This window comes from Leptidea sinapis, chromosome 32 (genome assembly GCF_905404315.1).
Source record: "Leptidea sinapis chromosome 32, ilLepSina1.1, whole genome shotgun sequence".
NCBI classification, from domain to species: Eukaryota; Metazoa; Arthropoda; class Insecta; order Lepidoptera; family Pieridae; genus Leptidea; species Leptidea sinapis.
This window is the reverse complement of record NC_066296.1, coordinates 6,260,349-6,284,434: the sequence shown is the minus strand read 5'-3', so window position 1 is coordinate 6,284,434 and position 24,086 is coordinate 6,260,349.

Below are 24,086 nucleotides of genomic sequence, written 5' to 3'. Positions count from 1 at the left end.
TTTTTTTTACAAAAATAACATATTACTATCAGCTTAGTGACCAAATAAAAAAATGGTATATTAAATGAGGCTTCCAATATGATGTCGTCAATAAACAATTTTTATTACGCTTACATTGCAAACGCCGGCTGAACCCTACGAGATAGATTAAAATAATGTACCACAATACTGTAGATCTTAAAAAGATGTGATCATCTTAATAAGATGTACTATATTGTTTCATATTTGACATTTTTATTTTTTACTTTTTACCAGAAATAATGTCTTATATAAGAAGCTCTTTTAAGCAATACCACATTAATTCTTATCTAATTATGTGCATTAAATACATTGTGTATTTAATATAGATCAATATGATTCAATTTCTAACGGAGATCCTTGTGAAGAAAGAATTTGTTCGCAATAGTCTTTATGTATTTAATGAAAGATACTCCAATTAGAATTATGCAGATCAATGATGTATGTATTGAGGACAAACAGGCGTACTGAATATGGGTCCACCTGATGGTATGTGATCAACACCAGAGGAGTCAGCATTGTGTAGCCAACCTCTATAAATAATCAAATACATGTACGTATGAATTCGAAGGATTGGATGCGATTATTAGGTAAGCCTTAGGTAAGGCAGCAACTATAGACCAGGCGGAAGTATATGCACTGGATAGGTGCCTTCAACTAAACTTCGACAGGAATTACCAGTCAAGGAACATTGCTAACATGTCTGATAGCCAAGCAAATCTCAAGGCATTCACATCCTACACAATAACTTCAAAGTTGGTGTGGCAATGCAGAAGAAAACTTGAAATCCATAGGCAGAGCAACAAAGTTACCGTGGCCTGGATAACAGGGCGCAAAGGCATAATAGGTATTGAGATAGCTGACCGGCTAGCTAAGGATAGAGCTTCATCTCCCTTCATAGGCCCAGAACCCTTTTGTGGAGCCGGTGAATCTCTTATCCGCAATGCCCTAAGGAATCAAGAAATGCTGGAAGCAGCCAGTCACTGGTCCTCACTACCAGGCAATTGGCAGGATAAGCTGCTCCCAGGTAACTATAAAAGTAAGCGTGCCAAACAATGCATAAGCTTGGGCAGCAGACAACTGAGAACCCTCACGGGGTTCCTCTCAGGCCACTGCAAGCTGAACGGGCACCTAGCCAGAATGGGTCTCAATGAATCAAACCACACATCCTTCTGGAATGCGAGGCCATAGCCAGAAATAGGCTGGGGTATCTTAAAACACCCTCAATCAAAGTAAAGTTTACATGAACAGATTTACTGTCATTAAGTTTAATTCTCAATTTTTTAGTCCACTCAACTACTGTGCTACCGCTATTTGAACTTTTTCTGTTGTCTCTTTATGGTTACTACCCACGCCCATTAGAGCAGTATCATCAAATGTCGCAATAGTGTTATTTTCTGTTTCAGGAATGTCATTTGTGTTTAGTACGTACAGGACCGGACCGAATACACTTCCCTGAGACACTCCAGCTTCTCTATCTCCTTAATTTCTGAACAGATATCTTCTTGTAGAATCCTAAACTATCTATATAAGCCTAACTGAATAAAGTTTATTCGACTTTGACTTTGAAGACCGAAAATCACAATGGTGGTGGGCAAACATCGGACGTTTTAACGGTTCTATAAATTAAAATAACGTAATATATAAACTTTTTAGTTAGTAAAACTATATTGGGAGTTCATTTAATAACTAACATTATCACACTAGTGTAGTGTAAGTACCTCCCGCAAGATATTAAGTCCACGTGTCAACAAATAAGCAAATCTATTTATATCTACTTCACTTTGTAATCTCCAACACGTGAATGTACTCCCACGTAACTATTTAACTACGCTCTGTCTACGGGTAAATAAAATGCTTAGGCTTACGTTTCAACGAACATGGGACTCAATTGTATTTTTTATGACAATAAGGGACGAGACGAGTAGGACGTTCAGCTGATGGTAATTTAAACGCCCTGCCGATTACAATGCAGTGCCGCTCAGGATTCTTGAAAAATTCTGATTGGCGCTATATATAATGTTAAGTCCATAATCTAGCCGGCATCCTGTGCAAAGGAGCTTCCCACTAGAGGTTAAAGGTGATAGGATGATTCCCGTTCAATATAATAACATGCTTAATCAAATTATTGTCACCGTTTATTAATTCCAAGTCTGTTGAAGTGCTTTCCACCAAACCTTAACACGACATTTAAAATAACACAATTTATTTATTTATTTTATTAGGACCAATAAACAGTAACACATTTCACTATAACGTTTACATATAAAACGAAATTATTAATTGTGAAACCAACTACATAAGCCACAGATAAATTATATGAGAGAGATAAACACGTACATCTATTTAAACAATAAAATAAAATTTATGTGCTAAGTAATAATTAAAAAAGAAAAAAAACAATGCGTAGTGCAGATTATAACGACTGTTGTAATAAATATTAATGTGTATTACATAAACAGCAGTTATTCGCTTTAATTCACTATTTACTGTTCCTAATTAAGTTAAAATATACTGCAAGTTAAGGTTGAATAATTAATTTTTATCTACACCCATGCTTTTAATCCTTTACTAAAGATTCTAAAACAGTTAGCTTATTGCCAACATTAAAACACACAATGTCCTATTAACCATTACATCATCCAAACGAGTGTTGTAATGAAATTTTGTATAACATTATATCATCCGTTTTCATAATAACACTCCTTTGAATGATATTATGATTTTTTTGATTAAAGTCTTGTATGCAACTGTTGATAATTAGGTATTAAAACACTCATGTGATACTATTATCACATATAAACCCACATTCATGTTTTAATACCCCTTATTACACAACAGTTGCATAAATAACTAGTACTCTTAAATCTTACTTGCTATCTTTTAATCATATAACCTAATTTATTTTAGAAAACATCAATCACTTCTACAGTAAAAGAAGAAAACACGGCTATTGATAATATCTATATTTGAAAAGTACTCATTATTATTTTTATGCCTACTAATGTCAGATTTTTTTCATGACGACGACGAGACGAGCAGGACGTTCAGCTGATGGTAATATGCCTACCCTGCCCATAACAATGCAATGCTGCTCAGGATTCTTGAAAAACCCAAAAATTCTAGGTTACGCTATAATTGCACGCGTCACCGTGCGAGAGACATAAGATGTAAAGTCTCATTTGCCCAGTAATTTCATTAGCTACAGCGCTCTTCATACCGAAACACAATAATGCTTAAGCATTACTGCTTCACGGCAGAAATAGGCGCTGTTGTGGTTAATAATCTAGCTGTCCTGCATCCTGTGCAAAGGAGCCTCCCACTGTACCAAATATTATAACAATTTAGTTTGGTATCTCTGTAGCATAATGTGTCAGAAAAACCAAGTAGCAAAACCTTTATTTATATTCACCGAAGCAATAACAATTTGATAACTGTCAAATTTATGTGTGGGCGTTAATTTATCATAGATACACGGCATCAGCCATATTATACAGATGGCCAGGTGTGTGTCACGAGACTGGAAAAAAAAGGATGATTCAGATTGATATCGACATTTTAACTGTACTTTTTTTAGGGCTACAGGGCAAAGGATGTGTCGCTTTGTATTAACCTTTGCCTCGCCTATGCTAATACCATAGGTTCGTATTATGTATTTCAGTGTTGTTTATATATATTTATAGTTAAACCCGGTCACGGGGTACTTTGGCTTGTCAGTGCTTGAATATTTTATACTACTAGCTGACCCGACAGACGTTGTTCTTCTGTGCATAATAAATAAAATACTGTTTTTTTTATGAATTTGTCAATAATATTTCATAACACCAAAAATTATTTTGTAAAATGTGCTCCCTGTCAATGACGTTCTACATTATGTATAGAACGTCATTCCTCCCTGTTGTTAACTATAATGAAATTGTTTCACAGCAGAACTGTCAAGCCGTGCGTCAATAAATTCTCTCATAGAAAATATGTCCATACAAAACAAATATTGGAAATAAAAATAATTATGGGTCCCAAAATGAAATAAAAACCATCCTATCTCTCAAGTTGGACTAAACTGCACTCCATGAAGTAATCCCCATTAAAATCCGTTCATTAGTTTAGGAGTCCATCGTGGACAAACAACGTGTCACGTAATTTATGTATATTATATGTATACTACTACATTAGTATGATGATTGACTGCGCATATAACTTTTATGGCACAATACTGGAAATTCGACTTCAATTTAACACAGAGTTTCTTTTTCAGAAAATAAGGGACGAGACGAGCAGGACGTTCAGCTGATGGTAAATGATACACCCTGCCCATTACAATGCAGTGCCGCTCAGGATTCTTGAAGCGGCTCTACAGTTGCGCTCGTCACCTTGAGACATAAGATGTTATGTCTCATTTGCCCAGTGATTTCACTAGTTCCGGCGCCCTTCAGACCGAAACACAGTAATGTTTGCAAATTACTGCTTCACGGCAGAAATAGGCGTTGTTCCTCCGTTCCAACTAGTAAAAAATTACTATTCGATATTTATCTCTTTGTTAATTATTTAGTATACTAGCTGACCCGACACAGAAAATATGTCCATACAAAACAAATATTGTAAATAAAAATAATCATAGGTCCAAAATCTAAATAAGAAGTATCCTATCTCCCAAGTTGGACCTAACTGCACTCCATGAAGTGATCCCCATTTAAATCCGTGCATCAGTTTGGGAGTCCATCGCAGACAAACATCGTGTCACGTAATTTATGTATTAGGTCCTTACATATTATGAAATTGGCGTTTTGTATGGGAGGAACAAAAAGTCGAATATTTTTAAATATAATATATTTAATTAATCAAAGTATGAACCATTGTTTTCTATGCACTTTTGCCATCTCATAGGTAGTTCACTGATCCCTTTACTAAAAAAACCAGTCGGACGGGAATCAATAAAATCTGTGAAGGCGATTTGGACTGACCCATCAGAGTTAAATTTTTTTCCTTTGCAAGAAGTTGTCCAAATTTCGAAAAAAATGGTAATCTGTTGGAGCAAGGTCCAGGGAGTACGGAGGATGTCTTAGACATTCCAATTGAAGCTCTTCTAATTTGGTAGGTAATCTGTTGTGTAGTGTGTGGTCTAGCGTTGTCGTGAAGTAGCAGTGGCGTGGAGCGATTGACCAGCCTAGGTTGTTTAGCCGCTAGCTTTTCCATCATGGTTTGCATTGCTGACAATAGACATCGGCCGTAATAGTCTGGCCAGATTTGAGAAAACTGCAATGAACAATACCGGCACTAGTCCACCAAACGCTTACAAGTAACTTTTTTGGGGTTTTTTTCGTTTGGGGCAGGATTTGGCTGGCTGGCTAGGATCCAACCATTGCTGAGCGCTTCCGATTATCGTAAAGAATCCATTTTTCATCACAGGTAATGATTCGGTTTAAAATACCTTCATTATTGTGCCGGTTCAGTAATGTAACGCAGCAGTCGACGCGCGTTTGCCGGTTTGCTTCCACAATAGCCTTCAATACTTCATTATCAACTTGGGTCTCAGGCCGTCCACGGGGCTTGTTCTGCAGGTCGAAATTTCCAGAACAAAAACTTTGGAACCAAAAACGAACTGTGTTTTCTTTTGCAACATGACCGCCATACACATCATTCACCCTTCGAGTCGTTTCCGCAGCACTAGTGCTACGGCGGAACTCGTACTCGTAAATAATGCGATACTTTAAGTTTTCCATTTTGTAAAATAAGTGACGCAAACAGAAAAAAACAGAAGAAAAAACAAATGAATGACGGTCATCGAAGCACAAATACATGAGTAAATAGCTGTACAAATTTGAATTTGGAATTCCTTACCAAAGAGGAGAACATTGTGATTAAAGTGGCCAATAGGAAATACGCCAATTGCATATGTAAGGACCTAATATATTAAGATATATCTTAGAATATTAACGCATACTAATACATAATTCTGTACAGTTTGTGTATGAAAATTACTTCCATGCACACATTGATAGAAATTTAAATACAAAGAAAATTTATTGGAGTTTATACATACGCTATCATCACCGACTTAAAACCTATCAATAGGTAGTACATATAAATAATAGTATTTTATTAATATTAAAGGTAAAGGTTTGCATAAGATGCGTATTAAATTAAACTTTTATTAAGTTATTTTATACTTTCAGTTTTTTTAAATGTAGTTGTTTTTCACTAAATCCATTAAATATCACTTATAAGATATACGCAACACTAATGGTGCACAATACGTCAGCTGTATAGCTACAGATATACTGCTATAAGCATTTCCGTGACGAGATTTCACCCATACAAAAAGTTTATTTTTGATTTCATTTATGAATTCGGAATCAATATAATTTTACTATGTATTTGGTCCGTTTATGATATTATGATTGACAAATTTTATTGTTCTACTTTTGATACAACCTGATATTAGTCCGGTCAATTTAGACATTCGAAGTTACATAAAGTCCCAACAAGCTGAAAATCAGTGAAATTGTTCAAAACATAATAATAAACAATGTTTAAAAGTTCCCCATCATTCCCGTGTATGGATTTTTTTTATTAAAGATCAAAGGTCAAAAAAATGAGTTTTTCGCGATTTTCAGCAAAACGGTAAGTTTTATCATAAATATACCTCAGACAAAAATTGTAGATCATAAAATTATCTATAAAAAATGTATCAATACTTTTTTTCTTACGAGACACCGTTTCTGAGATATAACGATTCAAAAAGTTATAAAAACTAATTTTTTTGACCTTTGACCATGAATAAAAAAAAATCCATACACGGGAATGATGGGGAACCTTTAAACATTGTTTATGATTTTGTTTTGAACAATTTCACTGATTTTCAGCTTGTTGGGACTTTATGTAACTTCACTCTCATTTTTTGGTCTAAACTGACCGGACTATATAGCTGTACCGCAATCTGCAAAAACATATCGTGTAATAGGTTTATGAACTCCTTTCTTGCCATTGTTTGGTCTCGGGTAAGCTATTGCTCTTCTATAAATTTAGAATATTGTTGTAATTAACATTTTTTTCTGACTCTACTAAAATAACATTTTATGAAGTAACCCGAAACAGAAACAAATCGTATTTAGTTGTCACTTAAAACAAAACAAACAATAATAATTATTAGTATCTATGTAAAGATTAAATTAAATCTTATAATTTGTAGCCTTCAAACCTTAAAAAATTTATAATTAATTAAGTTGATCTCGCAACCATTATTGTTATTGAGTTATATGTTTTTGGATTTAAATATAACTAATTTATTTTACTTAACTTCAACTGAAAAAATCTACACAGAAACAAAAATTATGACAAACAGACAATTATACACACACTACATGTACTCATTTAAATAAATAAAATAAAATAAAATAGGCCTTTACTGCTGTTACTAATAATAACATTTTTTAAACATATATCCTTAACTAATTGCTTATTATTTTCTTAACAGCTTGTCCTTCGACATAGGCCTCCTCCAAAGACTTCCATCGTTCTCTCTCTCTCGCCATTCTTATCCATTCTGGGCCAGCCACTCTCTTAAGGTCATCCTCCCATCGTTTTATTTGTCGCCCTTTGCTTCTTTTGCATTCTCGTGGATACCACTCCGTTATGATTTTTGTCCATTTTTCGCTTTTGTCACGTCCTCATTTACAAGGTTTTACATAAAAAATATCACACTTACACACCCTTCATGAATAAAAAGGATTTAACCAGAAATGTTACACGAAGAGCTAGTCATATTGAGCTATCAATTTTTTTTTTATGAAAATAAGGGACGAGACGAGCTGGACGTTCAGCTGATGGTAATTGATACGCCCTACCCATTACAATGCAGTGCCGTTCAGGATACTTGAAAAACCCAAAAATTCTGAGCAGCACTACAATTGCGCTCGTCACCTTGAGACATAAGATGTTCAGTCTCATTTGCCCAGTAATTTCACTAGCTACGGCGCCCTGCAGACCGAAACACAGTAATGTTTACACATTACTGCTTCACGGCAGAAATAGGCGCCGTTGTGGTACCCATAATCTAGCCGGCTTCCTGTGCAAAGGAGCCTCCCACTAGAGGCGAGAACGCTAATCACCAATAGTGAGAAGTAATTATGGAAAACAGACGATAACCTTTGAGGGAGCTCAGAAAAAAAAATGCCAAAACATTAACATCTTCTAAGGCGAGTCTTCAAGGGCATATACTATATCATTATGAAACGGTTCAATAACATAAGTGGGTTGTTTTATCTATTTGCCTAACATTGTATTGCATTGTATACCTACCAAAATCATTGTTTGTAAGTACCTACCTTAGGCTAGGGTTACTATGGATGCGAGTTCTGACGAAAAATTGTTCTGACGAGTTCTGACGGATTCGTCAGAAGAAACAAATGCCTGGTATCCAATGACAGTGTTTACACTGGCAACGACGAACGCGTCAGAACATGCACGACGTCGTACGTCGGACGTACTCGTCAGGACTCGCATCCATAGTAACCCTAGCCTTAATTGGACGTAGTTCCTGAAAAACGTTCCAAGCCACAAACATCAAATTTTAGGGAATTCTTGTTTAAAGTTTAATAAATATTAGTGTATTCCATACATGTGGGTTGGGCTACTAAGTCATGTCATTAAAAGAGTGACAGTAGGGCTGTCATTTTTTGTCAGTCCGTTAATATGAATCACGTGACCAGTTTTATATTCTTAACTCGATTTCGACATGATGGTGGTTTGGAACGTTTTTATGGAATTACGTCCAATTGTTAAAATGTTAATTCCTCATGCAAGTGATAATAGGTCTTAATGAGAATAAATTTATTTAAACATAATTAACCAAACTAAGTGATGTGTAAGTACATATCTTATACTCTTATACGTGGGTCACACAAAAAGTTTTGCGTAACATAAAAAAACAATATGTTATAACCAAAATATTATGTTTATTGATTTTCAAAATACTTTCCTTTACATTTTAAACATTTTTTCATGCGGTCGAACCATTTTTTAAAACAGGAGGACCACAGATCCGAAGGCATGTTTTCTACGTGCTGATTGAATCACTGCCTCTTTGGAATTGGTGAAAGTGAAACCTCTCATCAAATCTTTGATTTTGGGGAAAATACAGAAATCACAGGGTGTCGGGGCTATGTGCAGGATGGGTGACGAGTTGTACTTTTTCGGAAGCTTAAAATGACTTAGTTTTGATGGCCGTGTGTGAAGAAGCGTTGTCATGATGTATTAATATATCATTAACACTCTTTTGATCTTCATGTGGATTTGTCAGATGGGACCCTTAGCTGAGAAAAATATGCGATAATTATTTTGAAGCGTTATCATGATGTAGGAGATCGCGCCTTTTTTGTCGTTTCGTATTTTCGAAACACTACGAAAATACGAAATTCATCATGTAAAGAAACCCAAATTCTCTCAAATTCAGCAAACCATCGCTTGAGCATGGTGCTTCTCTCCCAAAAGCATTTTGAAGACGAGCAGCACAGTCTTGCGGTGACAGAGAACTTTTAAAATCATAAAAAATCATCGCTCTTAAATCTTCTCGACTTTTTCGTTGCGTACGTAGAACTTTGATGTGTGATAAAAAACAATTGACAAACAATTTCTCGCCAATTGTTTTGTTATTACTGAGAAGGTTGCAGTATTTCAAAAAATATAACATTCGAAATTCAAGTAGTTCCGATTAGCCAGAAGTGCAAAACTTTTAGTGTGCCCGATGTAGTCATGTATGCCTTCGAAATATCTTCGGTATTCACTAGCCCGACAAAATTTCCAACGATCATCTTTGGCAACGCTGTCATGAAGTCCCAATCGACCAACAAATAAAACGCCAACAAGGAAAACGCAAACGTGGCCGTCCAAAGCAAACCTGGCGGCGGACTGTCATTGACGAAGCGAAGGACATCGGAAAGACCTGGAGTGAAATTAAGAGAGATGCTCAGGAGCGATCGCGATGGAGATGCACTGTGGATACCCTCTACCCCCGCTAGGGGATACAGGAATTCAATGATGTAGTCATGTGTATCAATGTTTGTTCCTTTATAAACTAACACTCGTTGATTGTTAAATATAACATGATGTGTATGCACCGTATAAATAAATAAATGAATAAAGACGTAAGTACCCAATGCTCAAATAAAGCAGAGTTAGTTAGCGGTTAATATTAAACAAAGTTTGCGAAGTGTATCCCCAGATGCCGTGCATATTTACTAAAGCGGTTCAACTTTACTCAACTGTTTGTTTCAATTTTGACCACAAGAGAGTTGCAGTCCTCTAAATATGTAACAGATATCTTCTCTGTGCAGGCAAACCTAAATCAATGCTTTAGCTAATGGATCTTATTGTTTAACGGCCGTTTTCAATAACGTATCTCTAGTTAAAATCTTATCTATCCATAGTTATGTCAAGTATTGTTATAGTCCAAAGCTTTATGTCGATAGGTTATTGATATGTAGGTAAGCGTAAACGGATAGATTTGTCTTACCTCTAGTAAGTTAAACTGAGGATAGATAGGAAATTGAAAACGGCTGTTAGTTTTTCAGTTAGTATCGGACGGGTAAGGAGTTAAATTTTGTTTTTATGGACATCAATGTCACAACCTTTGATAATTTATACGTCTATGTCTGTTAGACAACCGATGAAAACAGGCCAGGCTTATTACTTTAGTATGCATGACAAGCTACGTCTTATACTCGCGATTTGTATGTCACTTTGTGATAGTGTGCGTGCTCAGAATAGAGGTTTACTGTCAAACTTTTTTCGATGTTTTCACCGCTGTCATAGTCTATCTAGAACATAAACTATTCTTCCGTAATAGACGAACCCTGTGTGAAAGTCAGATAACTGTCCTTACATAAAAACTAGGTGTGAGAAAGAAGCGGAATATATGAAAACGATGAAATCATTTCGAAACAAATTAGTGTCCATTAGTCTCCTATCAAATTGGACCGCGTTTTAATTTGAGTCTTTTATTAATTAATTAAAAGGCATAAAAGGCATTTATTTTCTCAAAATTGATTCCTTTAGAATTCTTTTTGATGTCATTTCTTATACTACTAGATACTACTACCGCTTCGGAAACAAATGGCGCTCTAAGAGAGACGAAGCGGCGCAAGAAACTCTCCCAGCATTCTTTTTTTTTATTTGATTGTTATGTGTTTTGACGAATATTAAACCTAAAATATAATGGTGTCGTGTTCTGTGTTAGATTGTGCTGTTATCTACAGCGACAATCTAATAACAATGACATTGTCTACTAAAGATTCACACCTAAATACTCATTCTTCTATACTGCTTTCGTGATGCTGATTTTCTTAGAACATATTCAATAAAATATTTTGTACTTATTACATTTTATATACGCAGTAAACACTCTATTTTCAAAAGATTTAGACTTAATTAAATATATATGTTAGAAAATAACAGAATGTATACGTGAACATGACGCCGTTTATCGATATTTGTCATAGGGATAGACCAAAAGCAAAATATTACACATTTCAATAACTCACTAAGACATCTGTAAAACTACTACACATCATTACCTACATCATTTTAGTCACGTTAATGCATCATCAATAAACTTGCTTAAACCGTCATTGAGGTATTTACGTGTCTGTTACTACTTATAACGAATAAGGGACACACAGATAATGGACTTAATTTTTCATTTCTCATACAAGGAAAGTATAAGTATCTTGATATGACTATTTGGTGGAAAATGCTGTTTCCCTCCATACAGAGGGAAAAATTCATACAAATTACTTCCCACCTAAGGGCCGGAATGAACTTCGAAAATAGAACTGCTTTCAGCTGTGAAGAGTTTTATGTAAAAAACAACTACTTAATTAAAAAAAATGCTGCGGCCATGTGACTTTCTAAGCAGCCAGTGTGAACTTAGCACAAACTTCTTTGAGCGGAATAAGCCGCAACAATTACGCGGTGAGTTCCATATTTAAAATTTAGAAAGTCGACATAAATTGTCCTGATTTGACAATTAATTTTAAATAGGTACTACTAGGTAATATTATGATATATTATCAATAAATAGTTTAGATTAACAACTAGTTTTATTTTCTCATATTCGGAATGAAAAGTAAAGTGTTTAACACAGGTAAAATAATCAATTCCTACTCGGACTATAGCCGCCCTTGCTGCGCTCGGGAGTCTAAATACCTCGGGAATTGATTCTTTTGACCCTTGGTTAACAATCTACTATACCATGGTCGTGATATAATTTTTACATAGTTCTGAAGGTACGAAGTACTTGCATAAACTCTATCACAAATTAACGTATTTCAGGATTCATCTGCTCATTAAAGCACAACTTATATACAGGGTGGACCAAAAGTCCGTTTATAATTGGAATGATGATTTAAAAAAAACTAATTACAGTAGATAAAAATTGTTTATTGTTTTCGATAGTAAACAAAAGGGGAATTTATTGCTTAAAAATCACATCATCCATACGCAATCCTTCATTATTCTGGCATAGCTGCAATCTAGAGCGGAAATTTTCGATGACAGCTTTACATGTTTCTGTTGAGATGTTTTGGATTTCTGTGCGAATACGAATCCTTTAATTCGTCAAGAGTTACTGGGTTGTTTGGCTGGAATGCAGAGGTTTTTGATCACCATGACATGGTGTCCCTCCAATAACGACAATTTTGTCTATTAACATGCCCATTTAGGTGGAAGTGTGCCTTGTTGAGAAAAAAATGTTTGTAAAACTGGTGAATCGTACCATACTACCATTTCGTTCGCAAACTGCAACCTAGTGGCATGGTCCTGAGGCCTTAATTCCTGCACCATTTGGATTTGATAGGAATGTAGACTTAAATCTTTCTTGAAAATGCGGTTTAATACATCATTATCTTGGCACGTTAAGGACAGCAGACCGCTTTCGAGTTGATAGTCCAGGTTGGTCACGAACAGACGATTATACTCGCTCCACGTTTTCGGGGTCCCTCGACGTTCTAGGCCGGTCAGATCGACGTAAATCCATTGTTGAACCCGTCTTCTCAAACTTGAGCACCCATTTTTTTAAGTAACACACCTGATGGAGCTTGATTTTTGTGTCGTATCTTGTAATGATTGCAAAACTTTCGTTGAGCTAAGGTCGCAGAATCGTTGTTTCGATAGTACTCGCGTACACAAAATGCACGTTGGCTATCGCTAAACGATGCCATGGTACTAAATTCCCATTGGCCGCTCTTGCAATGCGTAACCTTTCCACCCCCCTCCGCCGCTGCTGCTAGACGCGGCAACCGATTCAAATGTAAACGGACTAGTCCACCCTGTATTTTATTGGCCTACAATAATAATTAACTTTTGAGTTTGAGCTAAAAGATAGTACATACATTTTAGGTGCAACAGCGCAAGTCAGGCCACATATGAAGTATTGCTGTCATCTCTGGTCTGACGCACCTCAGTATCAGCTCGAGCCATCTAACCACGGGTATTCAGTGCTCTTTTTACGGCTAGATCAATTGGCATTATGTAGAGACTTCATTGTGCAACTTCTACCGCATTTATCACGGTGACCGTTCCGAAGAGCTGTTTCACCTGATTCCTGCCGCCGAATTCGTACGACACGTTACAAATAAGGATATCATCTCCACCACCATCCAGGTGGTGGGGATGATATCTCGTGATAGCTCATGAAAAAATATAATCTTCCACGTACAACCAAGGTGTAGAATGGCTACCTTAAAAAAGAGCGTTCCCCGATCTAAAACGCTCCTGTGATTCCTTTCATATAGCAAGAGTTGCGGTGATCCCAAGGTGACCTGCACACTTGTTCTCCTTTTCACTTACCGTGAAGTGACACTTCGGACATACAGACATACGTTCGACAATGTGACCCAATAATGGTTCCCTTTTCAATATTTATATATATTATTATATATTTATATTAGTACGGAACCTTAAGCATCACAAAACATTGACACAATACATGGTAACGTTTCGCACCCAATACAATGGAGCGTCGTGTTACCAACGCACCGCCGGCTCCGGTCGGCCATGTTGAAATAACATAATGAAACCATCTCAAATGACGCTTTATACGTGGTAATTGTCACCATTCTGCGACTGAGTATTTCAATATTTAGACGGAGTGCGGTAATGCAGAACTAATTAAAAACAACACTTTAGGTATGATAAATGAAATCTCCCACTGTTATTTATATAAGTCGTTAACCACATCCAGTCCTTTTTATTCCGTATAAATATAAAAAAATATTGCTGTTGTTTTGTTGAGCATTTTTTATCTAGCTTCATTTTTTTTTAATTGTTAAGTAATATTATATTTTATATTTATGTTAAATTCTCATGTGAGTGATTTTATGTTAAAACTTTTAAGAATTAATGTCTTTAAACCGAAACCAAATCAAAATCACTTTATTGAAAGAAAGAATTGCCAAAATATCATTGACACTCTTTTCAAACATCATTAACATCTTCATTATTTTATAAATCATTTTAACTACAATATAATATGTAAAGTGAAGCAACAAAAATACTCAAAGTCAAATACTCAAATGCTTTACACGAGTAAGTCAAAAAAGTAAATGTAAATTAATACGTAAAAATTAGAGTTATTAAGTACAGTAAATGCATCAATCCATATTCTATATAGAAAGGTCATTGATAGGTTCTTTTTTGAAGTCAAGAAAAATAATAAAATATGAAATTATTAAAAATATCAAAAATAACATCTTATATAAGTTATTTTAACAAATTTACGTATTTATAGATATTTTCAGTAACAATACCTACTAACAAATTATATGCTGTAATAATAACGGGCATAATTACAATTTAAACAGTTTTTTGCCAGTGACAAAACCAACTGGAAGAACTTTATTACATAAAAGAGTATCCGAAACTAAATTCAAAGTTATTTTTAAATACATAATAGTTCTTTTTTATGAAAATAAGGGACGAGACGAGCAGGACGTTCAGCTGATGATCTTGAAAAACCCAAAAATTCGGCACTACAATTGCGCTCGTCACCTTGAGACATAAGATGTTAAGTCTCATTTGCTTAGTCATTCCACTAGCTACGGCACCTTTCAGATCGAAACACAGTAATGTTTACAAATGAGGTACTACTTCACGGCAGAAATAGTCGCCGTTGTGGTACCCATCATCAAGCCAGCATCCTGTGCAAATAGCCTCCCACTGGTAGTTTGTGTAAGCTGCCTTTTTATAATTATCAAATATAATTTATTTCTCTTTTATCCCTGCGTAGGGCTCTCCATCTAAATACCTTTAGTTCTATTGCATAATCTGATTAGATATAAGATTTTTATCGTCAAAATTATATAGCTGGGTCCCGCGTTAAACGCTCTAAAATTGGACGGTTTCATGTTTCTCAATGCTATTTTATATTGAGTTTAAAGTGCTTTGTAATTATTTCAGCTTATAAATGACTAGGGGGCGCGCTTTGTGAGATATTTTATTAAATTTCAATGCTGATATTAAATGTTTCTGTTTGTTTAATAATTATTAGTAAAGGGCTTTGTACCTTTAGTGGAATGAGCAATGGGTTGGTTGGGTTCGAATAATATAACTATTGATATTCAGTTTAAATAAAGTTTATTCTGATTGAGAGACATTTTTGAGACATTATTTCCACTTGGACGAGAAATTACTTATTATATTTACAATATAATTTCAATATAATTCTGAAAAAGCTCATAGTTGCTCAGAGGGATAGGGCTATGCTCGGAGTTACCCGAGATCGAATCAGAAATGAGGAGATCAGTAGGAGAACCAAAGTCACTGACATAACCCACCAGATTGTGAAACTTAAGTGGTAGATAGCTCGACGGACAGATGGCCGTTGGGGCAGCAATGACCTCGAATGGCGACGCAGTGTTCATAGGGCCTCCACAAGATGGACTGACGATCTAGTCAAGATCGCAGGAATCCGTTGGATGAGGGCAACGCAGGACCGATTGTCGTGAAGATCTTTGGAGTAGGTCTTTGTCCAGCAGTGGACATCTTCCGGCTGATGATGATGGTGACGTTTTAATACATACAAATTATATTTGAGAACGGTGAATGCTTAAGACCCGACTCTACATTAATACGAGTTTAATAATACAAAAACTATTTTATTCTTCATTCATTAAGTATTTATAAAGAAGGGTCACTAACCACACCACCACCGTAGGTACAATAAGAGATAACAAGATAAAACTATCATCTAATAACAAGTACAGCATAATTTTATGATCCTGAGATCCAATTAAAATTGTACACATCATTCACCAAATACAGTAAAAAAAATAATAAGTGGACACAACAGTAATTACATTATAACGAAATTTAAGTTAAACATTCAATTATTTTACGTAAACTAGAAAGTTTTGTAAAGAGTATTTTAAAAAAAGTCTATATTTGTAAAGAATATATCAAAATCAGCGCACACTTCGTTAAATTCTCTACAAATTCTCATAATCGGGTTGTTATGCGATCCATTATTATTTGAGGAATTGATCGAAAATAAACATGGAATACGCACAGATCGTGTTGGAATTTTAAAGTTTATCAAACTTAATAGATGACTATCCATAAAACCATTCGCAATGTTATGTAAGACGCACATATCAGATACCCATCTCCGTTTATCAAGACTATGCAAGTTAAATTTACGTAAGCGCTCAGAGTATTTGGGAATTTTACGTCTAACACCCAACCTGCTACAAAGAACTCTTACAAACCGCTACTGAATTGACTCTATTCTATCACGGTGAACATTATTAATTGGAGGCCAAATCACTGAGCAATACTCCAGGATACTTCTCACTAAACCGTTGTATAATAATATCCAGGAGTTTTCCTGTTTAAATGGTCTGGCGATTCTAATGACAAAGCTTAACATCCTGTTTGCCTTATATCTTTATACTTGGATAAAACTATGTAAACAATTGAAAATTGCGTTGTGGTGAGTTGTTGGTGAGTTGATTCCTACACTTATGCTAAAATATTTTTAAAAAGCCGAACGTGTTTTCGGTCATGAAGTTGTCTTAAAGTATAAGTACAAAAAAAATGGTTACAATTAAGATCGTATCGCCGTATTTGAATGACAATGGTGATTTGGTCGACTCACGCGCATCTGTTGAATGTTACCCCTTCCTTGGGGCGTGGGCAGTATATGACCCCGCCCATCTTCAAAGTGTTGGAGATCTCAATTACTTCTACTTCTACTGAATAAGTTTCTTTCTTGGCTTTTCCAAGAGAGGAAGATTTATTCTAAACAATAATATAATTATTAATAGGTTATATTTTATTATTGATTTGATTGATTAATTCGCTTATTTTTTTAAATCTTTATTTGAGAAAACTGCCACCATTTTTTTACAAATACAATAGATATGTACAATTAACATTATTTAAATAAAAGGACAAATAACAATTCAAATGGTAAAACCAAAAAAAATAAAACTTGAATAAAATTTTAACAAAAAAACAATCGACTTCAAAAACACAATTCCAAAACAATAGATATAATATGCACTAAAAAGTATAAAAATAATTGCGAATTTTTAAACAATCTAATAAATTAATCTAATTCTAGTAATGATTATTGTTATTTTTTGAATCGCTGTGCTCCCGCCGCGGGCCCGCTATGGCCTCTCGCCTCCTCACGTCGCGCGTGCGACTCAAGCACATCTCACCTATAACGATGTATGTAGTTATAAACCTACCTTGGCTGACACCGACTATTTACAAATAAGTAAATTTGTCGCGCACATACTAATAGCAAAGTTAAGACTTTTATGGTTTTCTCATGGTTGCCGTTGTCAATTCTAGACCAAATTACAATGGGACTACAAGGCAAGCACCAGCTTTCAAATAAAAAAAGAATTATCAAATCGGTTCACCCACTCGAAAGGTCTGAGGTAACAAACATAAAAAAAACATATCGACGAATTGAGAACCTCCTCCTTTAATGAAGTCGGTTAAAAAGTTAATGCTATACAAACATGGAAGGATTATTTTAATAACTTGGATTGATTACAAACGAGGCAGCAGCGCAATTCGCAAAAAGGAAAGTTATCAGTAAACTTTATAAAGGACGTATATTCCTAACACTGATATTATGAACTTCCTACATTTTATTCCGTGCAAGCTATCGTAGCAGTAATGTGCGATGTATTTAAACCTGGAGCCCTATAACCGAAATCGAAATACGAAGTTTCGGTTGATGGATCGTATATTTTCGTATTACGAAAGTGTTTCTGATCCGAAGATCGATACGAATTTCGCGATTAGACATTTTGTCTTTCGTTTACCTTATTCCCAAATTCACTTGATATTTACTTTTTTGTTTTTTGAGATTAATAAGATCGGAACTACAACATAACTTTTTAAGGTTATGACTATAGCTCCCCAAAGAAATCCAACCGAAAAATTCGGATCAGAAGTACTTTGGTATTAGAATTTAATTTGAACTTCGTCGTTCTTTCGTTTCGGACGAAATAACAATGGCGAAATAATTGTTGAGTTAATTATTTAGCGTATTAAAACGTCACTATTACGAATTTACATATTATATATTCATAAGATTTTTCAGACTTCTATTTAATCCTGGTTAAGTCAGGGAAAAAACTCAATTAAAAAAAAGATCTCAAATGTCTTTTTCTTAAGAAGCAGCCATTTGACCACAGAATATTATTACTCTAATGAGCATTTGACTGTAATTGAAATGTCAGTATTTATCTATTTTGGCTTGGACTTATGTCTTTAGACCCAGTAGAGTTACTTATTATATCTATCCTGTTACTTACTTAAAATTACTTTGTCGGTCTTGCATACTAATGCTTTGATTTCCTATATGATAAGCCTTCAAAAATACAATAAAAATGGCACGAACGCATATAAACTACCACTCACTATACTGCAGACCACTGTCTTGTCACTGTCATGTCATTTGTGTTTGTTAGTTCATAGTTGGCGCGCGTTCTTTTGTGTATTTCCTGGTTATTTTCCGTGTTAATTTTTTGACATGATGTCATTATGAATAATTTATTTTAACATGAGAATTCTGCTCTAAGGTTGTATTTAAGAAATGGTGACGCTTTAATATTAGATAGGGGATTCAGAGATAGTATCAGTTTATTAGAAAACTATGGCTATAGAGCATTTATGCCAGAATCACTGTTATAAGGTGAACACCAGTTGACAACAGCTCAAGCCAATCAAAGTCGTTGTGTTACCATTTGCAGATGGGTGGTGGCACTTCCACCACCCAATGCAATGGATATTTCAAAAGAGATTACAAAATACTAAGACAAGAATATTTCAATATGTCATTCCTCACATGATTTATTAAATAGGTTTTGGTGTTCCAAATTGCCTGGTGGCTTCTATAAACTCTATAAATTATTATACATGTAAAAATACTGTGTATATTTTGTTTTATTTCAAAAGATGCTATTTGGTCAGTGCTAACCTCAAAAACTTCAAACTGAAATATATTTATTTGTAGACTTGCTACAGTCTTATTCTTAGCGTCAATCAACTCAGCAATACACGCTCTATATTAAGAAGAAGTTAACAAAAATTTGTATGGAGGTTCGCCATTGTTCTTTCGGCTTTCAATTTTGGTAATAGACCTCTTGTATGTATATATGCGGCGTTCGTATTAGCTGACCAGCATAATGTATTCTAATCCAAATGATGAAACAATCAAAAAGTGATATTGTTTTGATTTATTTTATTATTATATTACCGTTTTGGATAGATATTTCTTGCCTCGCCTAACCTCTTTGTAGAATCAATGACCAGCTGCTGTTTTACCGAACCGATACCGATTTTTCCGCTAAAATTCTTTTATTTAGAAATCATTTGAGTCAAAAGTTAATTCTTGTGTTATTCTATTAATCAAGTTCAAATAAAGAGGGGTAATAAATTTATCTGTAACTGGTAAAAAACTTTTGACATTCATAAGTGTAATTGACTGATACGAGCCCTGAAGCTTATGTGGCAATGGGCAGGACATATTTCACGATACACTGATAATCGATAGACAATCCTAACCACAATATGGAATGGACCAACATTAGGCAAACGAAGATTCGGCAGACCAAATAAACGGTACTGATGACATAATAGAGATAGCAAAAAAATACTGGATGCATAAAAGCAAAAAACTGGAGGAGGCCTTTACTCTAACGAGATCCACAACTCAAATAAATAGAAGCATAAGAAACTAATCTTACTAACACCAAACAATTAGAATTTTATCTTACCTACTAATACTATTAATAATTCGCTTTGTGTAAAAATAGTTATGGAATAAATGAGGCTTTATAATAATAATTATTATTATAAGTGTCATTTCCGTGACCTACATGAATAAAGTGATTTTGATTTGATTTGATTTGGCACTCAATATATAATAAAGTATATGAGAAAGATTATACCAAGAAGAAAATTACACATATACGATATTAATCCTGTAAGAAGTAGCAAGAAACTCATTGCCTCACTCTTCTAAATCAAGATTTACATTTTCATCGTTTTACAAAACATTTCAATTACAATATAATATAATAATGAAAGTGATGCAAAAAACATAGTCGAACGTCACAAAGTCAATGCCTTACACAAGTAAGTCAAAATAGTCAAAGTAAATTAAATACAAAACACAACTTATTGAGTACAGTAGCTGCATCATCCAAACACACCGTAAATAAATAACGATAACATAAAATAAATATATAATAAACTTGAATCTGAAATAGGTACTACTGCCCATAATAATAACATAATATTATGAAGTTTAAAGAATTATATTTCAGTAGCAGACCAAATAAAAACATATTTATTATATTTAAATACATTGCAGAGAAAACAAGACAATTTATATGAGTAGTTATTTAGTATTCCAGAGCGAATGCAAATTAAGTCATTCTCGTTTAGTCTCCTTTGTTTTGTACATTTTTAGGATTCCGTCTGCAATCATACACTCTGGTGGATAAAACTTTTTAATAAAGTTCCATCTGGCTAACAAGCTATGACTATATTGACACGAGAGTGGGTCAGGGATTGGAAAAAATAACTCAGCTTAAGGCGACACTAAATGCCAGCGACCTTGAGCGATATGAGTTCACGTCTGCCGGCCCGCCAACTTTGTAACAAAGCCAATATTGTCAAAATTCTTGCGTGGAAAACAGTTTATATGCTTACAATCCTCGTTATTCACAACTAATCTGAATAAATGAACCTACACAAAAAAGTACAAGCTATAAGAATAACTTTTCTGAGAGAAGTACCAAAAAAATGCGTCCCGCCATGCCAAAAAACTTGTTTAACTTTAAAGAAATGTGGTAGTTCAAAAAGGCTCGGCAGTGTTAACTAACCTAATAACCAACAGCAAGCATTAGCAACCTACAAAGACTTAAGGATATGTGTCTTCGCTGGTCTGCCGCTGTTTCGCTTGTCAATCGCGGTACCTTTAAAAGATCACACCGCAACGAACGCTAGTTCTCTTCTATCTTCTTCTTCTCCTGGATCACTTTCCACTTTTCACTATTCTTCTTCTCTTCCTTCTTTTCCTTTTCACTTACGAGTCTGAACTGGAACTGCCGTAGGCCATGATTAGTACGGCTTATATAATATCCCGGATATAATATATTTAAATTTAAATTGTACTAGAAATTTGAGAGATGGAGCTATTGTAAATATCAATGCCTTGAAGTTTGACAAGTCTCGTCATGTACGTTGCTGCGCGACATGAAGTTTGACAACTCTCGTCATGACAATATAATATTGTCGATCACCAGCTTTTAAGGGTAATGCTATAAAGTCTTCCACCTGTTGATTTTTTTGAAGTGAAAACTTCCTTAGCATCGTTGTGATTTGAATGTCGATTAAACAAAAAAACTAAGACAGTAAAAAGTGACAGACACGATTTAACGTGGGAGCAGTTTATAAGCAAGTAAAGTTTGTAAGTTTGAAAACGAACAGTTGCTTGAAACGTAGTGTATTTCAGCTATCTCTGTTTTTTGCAAGGTTATACCCGTCACCTGTCAGTCTATCAATAACTGCGTGAATATAAACGTGTTTCATACAATCGCTTTTTTAAGAAAAAAGTCTCTAAGTTAGCCTTCTCTGAGTTGAGTTTCTCTAGGCTGGAACCCAGTGTTATTTTTCAAGTAACACTAAGCGAAGATAATAATTCAATTCTATGAACGCGAGAGCCACAGGAGGAAAATTATTTTATTTGCGACGACAAGTTTTATTTTTAGCCAAGCGTTTCTCACTTAGGAATTAAATATTCTTCTACGTTTACAACGTTGAAAGGCTATTATGGCATTATAGAGTTGCAAACTTGAGTTGTTTTTTTTCAGTCTTGCTTTTAATCTGTAGTTATAACTTTTATTGTTACACTTCTCAGTAAGTACTTTGGTATAGAAGTGAGAAGTGGACCGAAATTTAGTATTAATAAATTTGTAGTTATTTAATTGAATTGATATTTTTAGAGTATCTTCAAAATTTTCCATAGTAATGCCAATGATGACTGCTAAGTTAAATGGTTCATTGTTAATCATCATCATCGTCATCAGCCGGAAGACGTCCACTGCTGGACAAAGTAGCAAGAAACTCATTGCCTCACTCTTCTAAATCAAGATTTACATTTTCATCGTTTTACAAATCATTTCAATTACAATATAATATAATAATGAAAGTGATGCAAAAAACATAGTCGAACGTCACAAAGTCAATGCCTTACACAAGTAAGTCAAAATAGTCAAAGTAAATTAAATACAAAACACAACTTATTGAGCACAGTAGCTGCATCATCCAAACACACCGTAAATAAATAACGATAACATATAAAATAAATATATAATAAATTTGAATCTGAAATAGTTACTATTGCCCATAATAATAATAACATAATATTATAAAGTTTAAAAAATTTTATTTCAGTAGCAGACCAAATAAAAACATATTTATTATATTTAAATACATTGCAGAGAAAACAAGACAATTTATATGAGTAGTTATTTAGTATTCCAGAGCGAATGCAAATTAAGTCATTCTCGTTTAGTCTCCTTTGTTTTGTACATTTTTAGGAGTCCGTCTGCAATCATGCTGGACAAAGGCCTCCCCCAATAATTACCACGACGGTTGGTCCTGCGCTGTCCTCATCCAATGTATTCCGGCGATCTTGACATGGTCACCATTCGAGAACTTTACTGCCCAAACGGCTATCCGTCGAACTAAGTGCCCTGCCTACTGCCACTTTAGTTTCGCATTCATTTGGGCTATATCAGTGACCTCTTTCGCGAAATTGGACCTGCCTAACCGGATTATTTGTCCAAGGTAGACGTACTCGTCAACAATTTCGAGGTGTGTATTTAACATGATCTTTGTCTTCTCCATGTTCATTTTGAGACCTAGTTTGGGAAGCTGTATTGAGGCCATCGAGCATATGCTCTATTTGATCCCACTATACAGTCTCCAACTACATGTTACATTGTGCCACATGTTCTGTTAAACTTTGCTAATAATTGAATCTACAATGCCTGGTTGCTTAGTAAAATTTTGCAAGAATAATACTACAAGAAATAAGAAAGACACTGGGATCACATATTTTCATCAGTAAGTATTTTGTATTTATTTCTTTTAGGCTTCATAAGATACACAATGTTTAAGGGTAAATGTATATATTTTTGAAATTATACTTCTTTTGGCGCGATGGAGAAAAATTATGAGAGTGAATTTTACGATGCGCGAGCACACCGACACCTGAATTCTACATCGTGAAGTTAGTTCTAGGTGGCATGAAATTCGATAACTATGTTCAAGTTTTATGTTCTAGTATTTTTATATTTAGAACACGTGTTTCATAACAGTACAATTAAACAGTGCAAATAAATAAATATTATTTTGGTGTTTTTATTAAATCAATTTCATATACGACGGTGATAGTATTAACTAATAATTTATTAGTATATCTATATACAGGGTCTGTCGTAAATAATGGATAATCCGATAAGTGGAGGTGACCCCGATGT